The 15,415-nt window shown below is 39.7% G+C and overlaps 1 protein-coding gene across 1 annotated transcript in view; it reads left to right on the top strand.

The window, feature by feature from the left end:
* Positions 1-15,415, top strand: part of LOC124711986 (UDP-glycosyltransferase UGT5-like) — a 94,185-nt gene that overhangs the window by 32,212 nt on the left and 46,558 nt on the right. The window lies entirely within an intron of this gene.

Genomic DNA, 15,415 nt, shown 5'->3' with positions numbered 1-15,415 from the left:
TCACTTCATTACTCATTATACAACTATTCCTTATCTCTAGTATATTTCATCACTAAAACTAAAATGTGTAGTTCTGTCTGACAGCCTGCATCAATCACCTTGTATTCTGAAAGAAAAAATTAGTTAAGACTGCTATTCTACGATGAGTATAATATATTCTTGTTAATGCTTGTTAATCCTGATCCATTTACTCTTCCTCATAAAGCTATTGCATCTTCTTTCGTTTATTCCGCAGGTGAAATTCCCATTTATGTTAAATTTATTTCTTAGACGCATCATTTCTTTCTGAAATTGATGAACAAAGATTAATGTCTTGCATTTAAATCATATACCCACTAAATAATGACTGGTTTATGGTGACACAATTAAGCATACAGCATAACATGACAGAAAACGTAATATGTCAAAGACATTGACAGTGTTCAGATGCAAAAATGTACACAGAATAATACAATGCAGCAGCAAAAAATGTAAAACAGTCGCGATCTTGAGATGTCATAGGGCAAAATAATGTCAAAGTCAACTGGTGTGTGTTATATCTTAGCTATTTAACTATTTCACAGTGCATATAAACAAAACTGGAATACAATCGTACATAAAAAGACAAAATGTGACGTTCGTTGTGTTCAGCTTGTATGTAGTGTAATTAATCAAGGCGAGAATTAAAGACTTTAATAAAAAAAAATGTAATGAAATTAACATGTCATTAGCTAATATTGCATAATTAGTCATAAAATACGTAAGTTCGTCTGGAAAAGTATGCACGGTCTGATGTGTAACGACAAGAAAAGCGACCTGCTAACCTTACCTTGCCGGGCACTTGCCAAGAAAAAATACGATAATCATCAGTAATTAGTCAGGTGAAATAATTGCATTAGTAAATGACATCATAGTGTGTTGAATCATAAAGTGTCTTCATTCAATAAACGGTTTAATGTTTGAGATATGGTGATTGCCTTTCGATTTTCTGGTTCTCAAAGTTTCGACGTGTACAACATTGGGATGAGGAATGCTGCGAATCCGATATGGACCTGCGTATAGAAGTTCAAATTTACTGCACTTACCTTTTAATTTGCTGGATAAATAGTGTGTACGTACTAGTATCTTCTGTCCAACGTGAAAGTCACGGCGTGTACAAACCTGTTTTTGCTGTCTTCTCCGGCGCTCTGCGGCACATTTGATGTTGTTCAGCGCAATGTCAATTATTTCGTGGTGTCGTAATCGACGAGATGTAGGAAATGTTATTAATTCTTTAATTTTGTTAGGTGGTTCAGCATTTTTCAGTATAACAGACGGAGATAGCATAGTGGATTCATTTGGTATGGAATTAATTACATCTTGGAATGAGAGTATGTATGTATCCCAATCAATATGTCTTTTGTGGCAGTATATTCGGCACAGCTTACCAATTTCTTTCATTAATCTTTCACAAGGGTTCGAAGAAGCGTGGTACTTGGATATATAAATCGGAGAAATGTTTCTGGCTCGTAACATGCGTGTCCATACGGTACTACGAAATTGAGATCCATTGTCAGAAATTACTTTCATTACATGCCCTACATGAGATAGAAAATGTTTTACAAATGCTTTCGAAACAGTTTTGGCAGTAGCTTTGCGTAATGGAGTGAACGTAACAAATTTGAAGTGAGCTCAACAGCGACAAATATGTAGCAAAAACCTCTGTTAGTTCTCGGAATCGGACCAAAATTATCTACAGCGGCCATATGTCTTAATTTAACAGGTACAATGGGATATAATGGAGGAATATGTGAGGTGGTGTCTGATTTAGCTTTCTGGCAAATTTTACAAGACGCTAAAACTCGTCGTATACGTTTCTCCATGTTGGTAAAATAACAGTTCTGTCTCAATATAAGAAAACATTTTCGTGCTCCGTAATGTGCGTAACTTAAATGAGTGTACCAAATTAATTTGTTAACCAGTTCGTCAGGAATGCATAATAACCAATTGTTGCTGTCAGGATGAGAGCGGCGAAACACAATGTCATTGCGCACAGTGTAATGGTTTCTAATCGTAACATTATTCCTATCTTGCCAAAGGTGTTTAATTTCTTTCCACACATTGTCTTTATACTGTTCTCGTGCTATGTCCTGTAATGACGATGAAATAAAATTTTCAAATGCAACTTGCTGAATGTACATGATACTGAAATTTGTTTTGCAGAAGTGGGTTGCTACGTCTTGCTGATTGTTGCCGAGAGAACGCGATAGTGCGTCTGCTATAACATTTTGTGTACCGGGAATGTGAACTATTGTAAAATTAAATTCCTGTAAATAAAGTTTCCATCTGCTCAATCTGTCGTGAGTGAATTTAGCCGAAAGTAAAAATTGTATCGCTCTGTGGTCTGTGTAAACGGTGGTATGTCTGCCATAAAGAAAGTGCCTAAATCTCGTGAAAGCCCATACAACACATAATGTTTCAAGTTCTGTAACAGAATAATTTCGTTCAGCGGGTGACAAAATGCGGCTTGCAAATGCGATGTTTTTAATTACTATAGAACCATCTTCTTCGATTTCCTGGAAAATGTGTACGCCTAAAGCGGTGTTGGAACTGTCGGTAGCAATGGAAAAATTTCTAGTAAGATCTGGGTGCGATAATAGTGGAGCATTCAACAGAGCATGTTTCAGGTTCATGAATTCTGAATGAGCTTGCTTATCCCAAGACCAAATAGTGTTTTTACCTGTTAATTGGCATAATCTGGGTGTGTCTAAAGCAGAGTGATGAATAAATTTACGAAAAAAGTTAATTAAGCCCAAAAAAACTGCGTAATTGTTTCTTCGTCGTAGGAACAGTAATGTCACGTAAAGCTTGAAGTTTTTCTGGATCAGGCGCAATGCCTTCTGCTGAAATTACGTGTCCAAGAAATTTTATAGAAGTTTTGCCAAAGTGCGATTTACTAAAATTAACTGTAAGTCCTTGTGCATGAAAAGTTTGTAACAGTTGTTCAAGAATCAGATTGTGTTCAGACCAGTTAGCTTCTGCAATAAGAATGTTGTTTACATACGTCGTAATTATGTCCTTAATGCAAACGTGTGTCGGATGGCGTCAAAATTAATAACATTTTCGTGAACAAAATTCTGCGTGTCAAAAGTAATGTTTGCGTTACCGTAATATGTAATCTGTGCTGTATCTGGTTAAAATCTATCGTACGTGTTATTATTTACGGGAGGATGCTGTGGCATTTCGACTATTTGAAATGCTCTGTTATTTCTTACTGACGTATTACGCTATCGATGACACCTATTGTCTGTTTCATTCATGATTATTTGTTGTTGCTGATGTTGTTGCTGCTGAAAAGATCGATTGTTATTAAATGTATGCTGAAAATTGTGCTCATCATTTTTACGTCTGTCATGATAGTAATTTCTATACGGCGCATTGCGATACGAGTTGAAATAGTGTGTTGTCTGTACGTAGTTATTTCTTTGCTGCCATGCGTTACTATTTGTTGGAGCTGGGACTATACGTGCACGCGGCGAAACATTAAAGTTTGGTTGACCTTGTAGACTGCATTGTTGGTTAGGTATGCTAAGCGGTTGACTTTCATGCTATTGTAGTGAAAAACATCTATTGTTACTAAAATGTGGTTTGCTATTGCTGATAATTTTGTACATACCGATGATTACGATTTTATCTGTTATTAAAATTACGGCGGTAGTTGTCACTACGGGGGTGCCTACTGAAAATTGTCACATTCGGTAAAATGTTTGTCATATCCGGTTTTCATTACATGTTTCTTAATACTAGGTAGAGCAATAGTTAAAGAGCAGTTTTGATAGATATAAAGGATAGTAGAAGAGAAGGCAGCAGTGCAGAAAACTAAAGATGAAACAGCACTACTACAGCTCGGGGCCCTATGCTCGCTACGGCACATATTCATTAAAGCGTAATGAATCCCCTGAGGTCAATTACGCACTGCAAATAATTTTTAGCTTTTGTGTTATAGACAATGGCGGTACAAATTCAGAAATAAATTGCTGTTTGCATGCTAATTCTAGTTTCTTCATTATAGGCAATGCTGTTGTAAATACAAAAATAAATTGTCGCATCTGGTTCAAAGCTAGTTTCTGCATTACAGGTAATAGCGGTGAATGTACAAAGATAAATTGTCGTACACAGTGCAAAGCGTGTACCTGTACGCTGTCATTATTAAATTCCTTACATTTTCTTACAAATGCAAATTGCTCGAAATCTACGTTCTCGTCACTCAGTTTGATAACACGTTCAGGTTTGTGTGTGAATCTGTTCGTCTGTGTCATTTCGGATTTCAAGTTGCATAGCTTTTCAAATTTTAAGTCGCGTGGCTTTTCGGATTTTAATTCGCGTAGTCTCTGTAAATTGTTCACATTATACACGCTGCGTAAGTCTGACAAATCTTCATAAAGTGGTGTCTGTTGTATGTTATTAACTGAAGTGTTTTTCATTTCTGTTACTTCTTGTTGTAAACTTGACAACTTCCTACGTAACGTATTGTTAGATGAATCGATCTCATTAATTGTCTGTTGTAAGTTTTGAAATTCAGGTGTTTGGTTAAATGAAATCGGTGCAGTATCGTCTGATTTATTATCATTAGCACTGTCGATAGCATCAATACGACTGGCCAATTCATCATATTTTTCAGTCAGTATTTTTGCCTGATCGTCAGTTTTAGTGTCAGTAGCATTAATCTGTTTTTGCAATTTACGCGTAGTTTCATTCAGTTTTTTAACGTCAGATTTGACGACATCGCAATCCTGTGTTAGATCTAATTGTTCGAATCTGTCTGTCACTGTTTGAATATTTACTGTGTGTGTATCTGTTTTTGATTTAAGATCAGAAATTTCATCCCGTAATTCGGCGTTCAACGGTTCTATGGTATTAATTTTGTCGGACACTGTAGTAATATTATTGTCTACATACGTCTTTGCCTTCGCAAACACTTTACGTTTGTCTTCTTGTCTCTGAGCCGTGATTGTTTCCATGACTTGTCGTTTTACTTTGTTTTGATCCTGAATAAATTTGCGGAAACGCGTATCACTGTTCTGTATGTGCTGATTAAAGCGCTCGTTAATCTGAGTGTTTTGCTGTTCGAATTTCGCGTCTATCTTTGCGTCCACTGTGCGCGAAAGTTCTACCGTCATTGCTTTAAACTCGTCCCGTAATTGTGCAGCTTTTTCAGAGCATTGTTTAGCGACTCCGCTAATTTCGTCTCTGAGTGTTTCTGTTGCGGCTGTTTGCATTTCCCTTAATTCTTGCGCAACAGACTTAATTTCTTCGCTATTTCTTCGTGAACAAGCCTCAATTTCCGTGCGCAACTGTTCCTTAGTGTCATGACACTGCGCGGCAACGGCTCTAATTTGTTCACTAAGCTGTCTGGAATTGTCGTCTAATTTTTCATTTAACTGTTTGTTCTGCTCACTAAGTTGTCTAAAATTTTCATCAATTTTATTAAATTTTTTGTCCTGTTCACTAAATTGTTGTTTGAGATTTTCGTTCTGTTCACTAAACTGTTGTTTGAAATCCTCTTTAAATTGTTTGTTATCTAGACTCTGTTGTTTGATATCTACACCAATATCGTTCTTAAATTGTAGCATTATTGCCATAAATTGATTCAAATCAAATGTAGCATTACCTACTCCATTATCTGTGCTGTTTGATTGTGTACCTGGAATTGTTGCGCTTTGTGTGACCATTTGGTCATTCTGCAGTTTACAAAAAGGATTATCAGTCGGACCTACACTGTCAGACATTATTTCGGAATTAAATGAATCTGTCGTACTTTGTGTACCCTGTTCATTTTCATTACACAAATTTGTCTGAACGTTACTTGAGTTTTCCAAATCGGGTGTGTTAAGCTGGGTATCGCTCATTACAATGGAGCGTCCCGCGTCATCAATTGTCGTCAAATTAACACAAGAGACAATTGAGTTCGTTTGTTCATCATGAAGAGAAAAGTCATCATTAATGGTTGTAATGCACTGATTGTTAGTGAACGCAGGATTGTCATCATCACACTGCGTGTCATAATTACTATCGGTCACGCTGTTTAAGTCGGTAATTTCATTCACAATACTTCGCGATACACTATTCACAGTCTTTCGCGGCATTTTTGCAAAAGTCACAATTATTCACAAAAGAAATAAGCACAATGCAAAAACAACACACAAATACAACAGAGCAACGAATTGCCGTTGACCTGTAGAAGGAAAGTCACAAGATTAGTAAAAGCGTTGCGCCAAATCCTAATTATATCTAAGCAAACAAGAGCAGATATCTGACTGTTTTTCAAAAGACTCTCAACGAAATACGATCCTGGACTGGGGGTCGCCAAGTGTAACCTCCCCACCGTAATTTTTAAAGAAAATGAAAAAGACAATATTTAATTATGAATGCTAATGGACAATGCGCTAATTGTAACCTCGCCCACAATGAGAGGTATTGAAAATGGCAACAAAAATGTGAAATTCGCAATCTGACTCAAATATAAATTCTTCACAAAATTTAAAGTTCGTTCAGTGACAAGAAAATACAATTAAACCGAAATATCAGTCTTTGGCCCTGTGTAAAACAATCAGAATTAAAGTCTTACCTCAGAATAAATGGATGTCACATTTCTGCTCTTGTTGTTGCGCACCGCTTGGAGGAACTGCATTGCAAATAATAATATTCTCTTTTTTTTGTGATTTTAGTGGAATTTTTCTTCAAAAGAAGTGGAATGAAATGGGAAGTGCAACGAAATCTTTAGTTCAATAAAAAATTAAATTTTTGAAAAAATGCTTTTGAAATAAAAATTATTATTGGGGGACTTGTTGGACAATAATTACAATAAATAAAATCTTTCATTATCTAATGATTATATTAATTAACAGTATACCTTATTCACCATCTTGACCAGTGTTGCCGACCGCCTACATCACACAACCGCACTGGGCTGCTACTACTGACCGACCGGTCTGCATGACGACTATTAGCGTACCGCACGCGACGACTACTACTAGAGTACTGCTCTCAACTAGACAGAGCTACAGACTCGCAACGACTACTGACTGACTCGCAACGACTAACTGACAGACTGAGAACCGCTCGCAACACTCGCGCGGTCAAGCGCATACTCTCTGGTCACAGATGCTACAATGCCTCGCCATCGCTGCTATGTTACATACGTGTTTCACCCTTCACGTTTCCACTTCCCTATCACATCGAAAACAGTGAGCCTAGAGATGTTTAGGAGGGTGAAAATCTCGCGTACAGACGTATGACACAAGTGACACCCAATCACTTGACCACGTTCCAAGGTCATGAGTTCCGCGGAGCGCCCCATTCTGCTCTCTCACGATGTCTTATGATTACTGAGGCCGTTGATATGGAGTACCTGGCAGTATGTGGCAGCACAATGCATCTAATATGAAAAACGTATGTTCTTGGGGGTGTCCGGGTAGTTTTGATCACATAGAGTACTTGATCGTTAAGGACCGTTCACTAGCCCCCGAACCCCAATAAATCCTGGAACCTGTACGAGAACAGAAACACAATACGTCGTGAATAATTTTGTCAAGTACGGGAGGGGGCGGGGAGTCATCTTGCAGCCAGCGTCATTTCCAGTAAAGTTTTAACAGTCCGTAGAATTGTCCTTTACCATACGCCTTTACTGTAGTATTCCCCTTGCTCCACATTGATTTTGGTGGCTCACGTCATTGAGTGCGATTCGCTAGGGCACATTTTACTGAAGACTGTTACTGTAATCCCCTCCTACCTTATTTCAGCTATCGTCCGCAATAAGCAAAGTCTTTTATGAAAAATCTGAGAGGAGCGAAGATTACAATAAACTTTCTAGTTTACTTAGCTTCTCGTGTGGAGTTGGCTCCAGTTCTTCTTGTCTAGGGATCTGCTCCTTGAAGCTGAAATTCTCAGGTTTTAAGTCTTTATAATTGAATTGATCTAAATAAATTTGAAGTTTGTTGTTGTAGAATTTTTGTTGTTAGGTTAACATATTTTGTCACATTTTACTGTATCATAGAGTCTTATTAATTTTTACATTAACAAAACCGGAATTACATTGTTCGCCCAAAATACTAAAACACGTCCGATCACATCAGAGCATGCTTACTACTACTTCGCTCTGCGGTAATAACAATATTCCAAGGGGTTTACAATTTTTCTTGACAAATTAGTTTCTGTTAACTTCGATTGTTATTTCATAAATGAATCCAGAAATAAACATAGCAAACAGTACTAGATTGCGTAATTAATAACAGGAATTTTAAGTGTGCCAAATAATTCGGAATTGCAAATGTTTCTAAAAAAATAATTTTAACTGTACATTCAGAGCTAGTACTTATCGATTGTAACATCGAAAAGAAAAGTAATTCCTTTTCACAAATTTTAACTTCAAATGTAACATATTGTGTATAAAATTATGTGAAAGTTTCCAGAAAGCAGCTGAAATAATATTGACCTGTCCAAAATTCGAAAAATAATACTGGTATCGACAGCTACTACTGAGGAATAGTAATGCTAGAGGAGGATGTCATGTTACAGTATCAAATGTTGCAATGGCTCTGGTGGGTAAAATAGGGTAACAAATGTTGCCAATCCCGAAAGTGTTGTGAGAGAGGTTTGCTTATTTATCTGCAGGAAGTTCCTCATTGTATCGGGGGTACATCGAAAGCGCTCTTACACCCCGAAATCAAACGAAATAGCGTGAGGGGTCATATATATTGAGTACACTGTACCTAAATGAGTGGGTTGATTGTGTCCACCAGTTCTTCCGCCCAGCCGGTGAAGATGTCTGATTCTCTTGAGTATATATCTTGTTTCTCAGTCTCTCGACTTTTCGCCACAGGTCCCCCATGTTAGCATCGCCCGTCAGTGAGACAAACATCGACTTTCTGGAGTCGCTTTGGTAATGGTTCAAGCATCTCTGCTCTCTGAAGTCAAAGCGTCGTATTTCAGATAAATTCCCTAGACGCACTGCGGGCTAAACTTGCGTAATGGTGACCACCTTAGAGCAATAGGCTGACAGAATTGCGTCTTCAACCCTATACTTCATCCAGTGAGGTAGGGTGCGAAACTGGTCGCATCGATTTCTATTCTTGTCTGATACTGTTACCGTCGGTATTGTCCAAGTTCCTTTGGGTTGACCCAGCTATCTGGACGGAGAACGCGAGTCTGCCGCTAGAGTGACCAGCATGGAATAGTGATTAGGCCCCATGAGGTTGTTCAAGACTTTGCAGTCACATATAGGAGCGAGAGATTGAGAAACGACGGAGACGTCAAGACCTGAGTGTCTTTGATAAGGTGAAAGTATCATCGTGGGCGGAAGGTGTTTTACGCTACGAGGTTTTGATTTTCTTATAGTGAGGGGATAGTAGCAGTACTGTGGTCTGTTTCCTCGACTGCTGTGGTATGAGGGCTTAGGTCGGCAGAAGTCGAATAAAGTGGTTCGATCTGACAGAGATGTGTTGCCGTACGTCATTATGAGCTGTCAGGTAGACGCGAGCTGAACTTGTGATCACAGCAGTTGCAGTGCTATTAATTGCTGGTACACAGTGTGCTCATGAATGAATGTGGCATCCATCTCATCAATAAAGCCCTCTTGAGTTATGTGCCCTATTTATAATGTTATCTGGGGGAAAGGATTGGACCTAATCTCAGGAAGTGGCAGGAAAGCTACACGAACGGTAATCATCCCACGGAGCAAACTTCCTCATTTAGGTCTTACTGATCAGGCATCCATTGGAAGATTATAAGTACTAATTGTAATCTTGCAAATAAGACTGATTCTATCTCGAACGTGTGGTCTGGCATTTGGTTTCATTGTGCACCTAGATTACGTGCACTGTCAATCAGACTTTCAGTGTACCTATGGATCGGAATAATTGTTGTCTCTAATGTACTTGACAGAGCGTAATGTACTTGACAGAGCACTAAAAGACCTGAGTTGAAACAAGGCCCCGGTAGTAGACAACATTCCATTAGAACTACTGACAGCCTTGGGAGAGCCAGTCCTGACAAAACTCTACCAACTGGTGAGCAAGATGTATGAGACAGGCGAAATACCCTCAGACTTAAGGAAGAATATAATAATTCCAATCCCAAAGAAAGCAGGTGTTGACAGATGTGAAAATTACCGAACTATCAGTTTAATAAGTCACAGCTGCAAAATACTAACGCGAATTCTTTACAGACGAATGGAAAAACTAGTAGAAGCCGACCTCGGGGAAGATCAGTTTGGATTCCGTAGAAATGTTGGAACACGTGAGGCAATACTGACCCTACGACTTATCTTAGAAGCTAGATTAAGGAATAGCAAACCTACGTTTCTAGCATTTTTAGCCTTAGAGAAAGCTTTTGACAATGTTGACTGGAATACTCTCTTTCAAATTCTGAAGGTGGCAGGGGAAAATACAGGGACTGAAAAGCTATTTACAGTTTGTGCAGAAACCAGATGGCAGTTATAAGAGTAGAGGGACATGAAAGGGAAGCAGTGGTTGGGAAGGGAGTGAGACAGGGTTGTAGCCTCTCACCGACGTTATTCAATCTCTATATTGAGCAAGCAGTGAAGGAAACAAAAGAAAAATTCGGAGCAGGTATTAAAATCCATGGAGAAGAAATAAAAACTTTGAGGTTCGACGATGGCATTGTAATTCTGTCAGAGACAGCAAAGGACTTGGAAGAGCAGTTGAACGGAATGGACAGTGTCTTGAGAGGAGGGTATAAGATGAACATCAACAAAAGCAAAACAAGGATAATGTAATGTAGTCGAATTAAGTCGGGTGATGCTGAAGGAATTAGATTAGGAAATGAGACACTTAAAGTAGTAAAGGAGTTTTGCTATCTGGGGAGCAAAATAACTGATGATGGTTGAAGTAGAGAGGATATAAAATGTCGACTGGCAATGGCAAGGAAATCGTTTCTGAAGAAGAGAAATATGTTAACATCGAGTATAGATTTAAGTGTCAGGAAGTCGTTTCTGAAAGTATTTGTGTGGAGTGTAGCCATGTATGGAAGTGAAACATGGACGATAAATAGTTTGGACAAGAAGAGAATAGAAGCTTTCGAAATGTGGTGCTACAGAAGAATGCTTAAGATTAGATGGGTAGGTCACATAGCTAATGAGGAAGTACTGAATAGGATTGGGGAGAAGAGAAGTTTGTGGCACAACTTGATTAGAAGAAGGGATCGGTTGGTAGGACATATTCTGAGGCATCAAGGGATCACAAATTTAATATTGGAGGGAAGCGTGGAGGGTAAAAATCGTAGAGGGAGACTAAGAGATGAATACACTAAGCAGACTCAGAAGGATGTAGGTTGCAGTAGGTACAGGGAGATGAAGAAGCTTGCACAGGATAGAGTAGCATGGAGGGCCGCATCAAACCAGTCTCAGGACTGAAGACCACAACAACAATGTACTTCCAACTTGGCTGATCAGTTATGGGATTGGTAACAATCGATATAGGTGTTGGTTGCAGATTTGGAATCTGTCGTATTGTTACTGGATAACGCAGTGATACGTATGCCGTCATCCCGTACGAGAAGAGAAATTATCCACATACCTACATCAGTGATCAACCCTCAAACCAGCATTGTAAACGGAGGTGAGTTATCACTTTCGGCTACGCCGACATGACGGTGGAAACCACGTGCTGTGGTCACGTGGAGAGGTGCGCCACCCATCCACCACAGCTTGGGACACTTGTTACGTGCACTGGTTGAACAAAAGCGCCTCTGCGGCTGCAGCACGCTCTCTGACGGACTCGTTTTCTAGGCATCGGTCTTTCTACTCCGCTCTGCCTCATTCTGAAGCTTATGTTGCTGCCTTCCACGTAGACGGTGCATGTGGGCTTCTGTACGCACGCTCCACTTTGGCGCAACACTGCTGGCCCTTGTGTAGGCCGACTCTTTGTTATCGTATTCATGTATTGGTGATATTGTGTTTGTAATATATCCCTTTCAGAATAAAGGAAGAAATGTGATAGAAACGTAATGAACGTACGTAGTTCTTCGGAAAGAAAAATTGTTCAGAGTCGGGATACATCACAGTGACTACAGCAGGAACATGATGGAAGATATGTGATAAGAACTTCAAGTATGATTAAATTCACCTACTGTTACTTTAAAGTTCTTGTCCGATTTACTTCAAATTTCTACATTCAGATGAAACAGTGAAGTAAATCAATGACGAATTAAACGCCTAACAAACGACGTGTATTGTGAAAAGACTGTAAATCCTGTAGCGAGATTAGCTCACAGTGCCAGTATCCGTGTGGGAGACAGTACCGTCACACGTCAATAGAAAGTGAGACGAACGAAAGCCCCATGCCCGGGTTCCCGGGTTCGATTCCCGGCGGGGTCAGGGATTTTCTCTGCCTCGTAATGGCTGGGTGTTGTGTGATGTCCTTAGGTTAGTTAGGTTTAAGTAGTTCTAAGTTCTAGGGGACTGATGACCATAGATGTTAAGTCCCATAGTGCTCAGAGCCATTTGAACCATCGAACGAAAGCGCGAGAATTTGACAGAAACATGACTGCAAACTCTAATTTATTGATCATTTGCTGTTGTCACATTGACATATACCCTACAGGATATTTTAGTCCGCGTTTCACAGCTGTTTTTTTATTATTAAAATCCGCGGCACGACACAGATCCTAAGTCAGGTTGTGGATATAGTATGTAATTGTAAGTAATTAGGGATTCTTTCACCCCTGCTAACTGTAGATATGTATTTATATTGTACAAAATATTAATAAGTATGTGAAAGATATATTCATTAAGCAAATGCTCATACTTTGAGTCAAAATACTTTTTTCAGAAAATTATATGTATTGAAATGATAAAAGTACGTGTTTTACAGTTCAATTTTAGTTTCATTATGCATTACAGATATATTACTTTAATTTGTATTTTAAAAAGGAACAAAAGCATAATCTCTGATGTAATTATTATTACTAATCTTTTGGTATAAAAATGGTATATATTTGCAAAAGTGAGAACCGGAAGTCTAGAACCTGATTTTTATGAATGTCGCAGCGGCAGACGTATTCAGTAGTCGCAATAGGTTGTCACTCAGTGTTCCAAATACCACCTTCAGTTTAAAGCTATTGCAGTTTCCCAACCGTCTGTATTGACTTTTTTTAAGATGTTTGGTGACAGCGTTGCTACATTTCTTTTTCATATATATAGTGTGTGGTGTCACCGCCAGACACCACACTTGCTAGGTGGTAGCTTTAAATCGGCCACGGTCCATTTAGTACATGTCGGACCCGCGTGTCGCCACTATGTGATCGCAGACCGAGCGCCACCACAAGACAGGTCTCGAGATACGGGATAGCACTCGCCCCAGTTGTACGACGACTTTCCTAGCGACTACACTGACGAAACCTTTCTCTCATTTGCCGAGAGACAGTTAGAATAGCCTTCAGCTAAGTCAATGGCTACGACCTAGCAAGGCGCCATTAGCCTTACATAGTTTGATAGTTATCGTATGAAATGTCTCATAAAGAACGATGTATACAACAAGGAAAAATTAAAAGTTAAGTATTCCAGCAGATACATACTTTTCTTTATAACATTAATAAGTATCCTGTTTCAGACCTCTATCTAGCCTACTTGAGATTACGCGTGCCTTTCGCTACTTCAGTGTGGCGTAGCTGTCTTGTTACGCCACACCATAGTGTATATTAAAAGTAAATGTAACTTACGTCAGTCCAAACGTTCATCAGATAATCGTGTAGAAACTTGAAGTAAATCGGCCAAGGACCTTTAGAGACTATTGGTGACAATCTTTCCCGTTTGCATATTAAGCACATACAGAGTGTTACAAAAAGGTACGGCCAAACTTTCAGGAAACATTCCTCACACACAAAGAAAGAAAATATGTTATGTGGACATGTGTCCGGAAACGTTTACTTTCCATTTTGGAGCTCATTTTATTACTTCTCTTCAAATCACATTAATCATGGAATGGAAACACACAGCAACAGAACGTACCAGCGTGACTTGAAACACTTTGTTACAGGAAATGTTCAAAATGTCCTCCGTTAGCGAGGATACATGCATCCACCCTCCGTAGCATGGAATCCCTGATGCGCTGATGCAGCCCTGGAGAATGGCGTGTTGTATCACAGCCGTCCACAATACGAGCACGAAGAGTCTCTACATTTGGTACCGGAGTTGCGTAGACAAGAGCTTTCAAATGCCCCCATAAATGAAAGTCAAGAGGGTTGAGGTCCGGAGAGCGTGGAGGCCATGGAATTGGTCCGCCTCTACCAATCCATCGGTCACCGAATCTGTTGTTGAGAAGCCTACGAACACTTCGACTGAAATGTGCAGGAGCTCCATCGTGCATGAATCACATGTTGTGTCGTACTTGTAAAGGCATATGTTCTAGCAGCACAGGTAGAGTATCCCGTATGAAATCATGATAACGTGCTCCATTGAGCATAGGTGGAAGAACATGGGGCCCAATCAAGACATCACCAACAATGCCTGCCCAAACGTTCACAGAAAATCTGTGTTTGTTGACGTGATTGCACAATTGCGTGCGGATTCTCTTCAGCCCACACGTGTTGATTGTGAAAATTTACAATTTGATCACGTTGGAATGAAGCCACATCCGTAAAGAGAACATTTGCACTGAAATGAGGATTGACACATTGTTGGATGAACCATTCGCAGAAGTGTACCCGTGGCGGCCAGTCAGCTACTGATAGTGCCTGCACACGCTGTCCATGGTACGGAAACAACTGGTTCTCCCGTAGCACTCTCCATACAGTGACGTGGTCAACGTTACCTTGTACAGCAGCAACTTCTCTGACGCTGACATTAGGGTTATCGTCAACTGCACGAAGAATTGCCTCGTCCATTGCAGGTATCCTCGTCGTTCTAGGTCTTGCCCAGTCGCGAGTCATAGGCTGGAATGTTCCGTGCTCCCTAAGACGCCGATCAATTGTTTCGAACGTCTTCCTGTCGGGACACCTTCGTTCTGGAAATCTGTCTCGATACAATCGTACCGTGCCACGGCTATTGCCCCGTGCTAATCCATACATCAAATGGTCATCTGCCAACTCCGCATTATAAACATTGCACTGACTGTGAAACCACGTTCGTGATGAACACTAACCTGTTGATGCTACGTACTGATGTGCTTGATGCTAGTACTGTAGAGCAATGAGTCGCATGTCAACACAAGCACCGAAGTCAACATTACCTTCCTTCAATTGGGCCAACTGGCGGTGAATCGAGGAAGTACAGTACATACTGACGAAACTAAAATGAGCCTTAACATGGAAATTAAGCGTTTCCGGACACATGTCCACATAACATCTTTTCTTTATTTGTGTGTGAGGAATGTTTCCTGAAAGTTTGGCCGTACGTTTTTGTAACACCCTGTATATGTTTCAAGTCGGATTATAAAATCTC

This window comes from Schistocerca piceifrons, chromosome 8 (assembly GCF_021461385.2).
Source record: "Schistocerca piceifrons isolate TAMUIC-IGC-003096 chromosome 8, iqSchPice1.1, whole genome shotgun sequence".
In the NCBI taxonomy this organism is placed as follows: domain Eukaryota; kingdom Metazoa; phylum Arthropoda; class Insecta; order Orthoptera; family Acrididae; genus Schistocerca; species Schistocerca piceifrons.
This window is presented reverse-complemented; position numbering and strand designations above follow the sequence as displayed.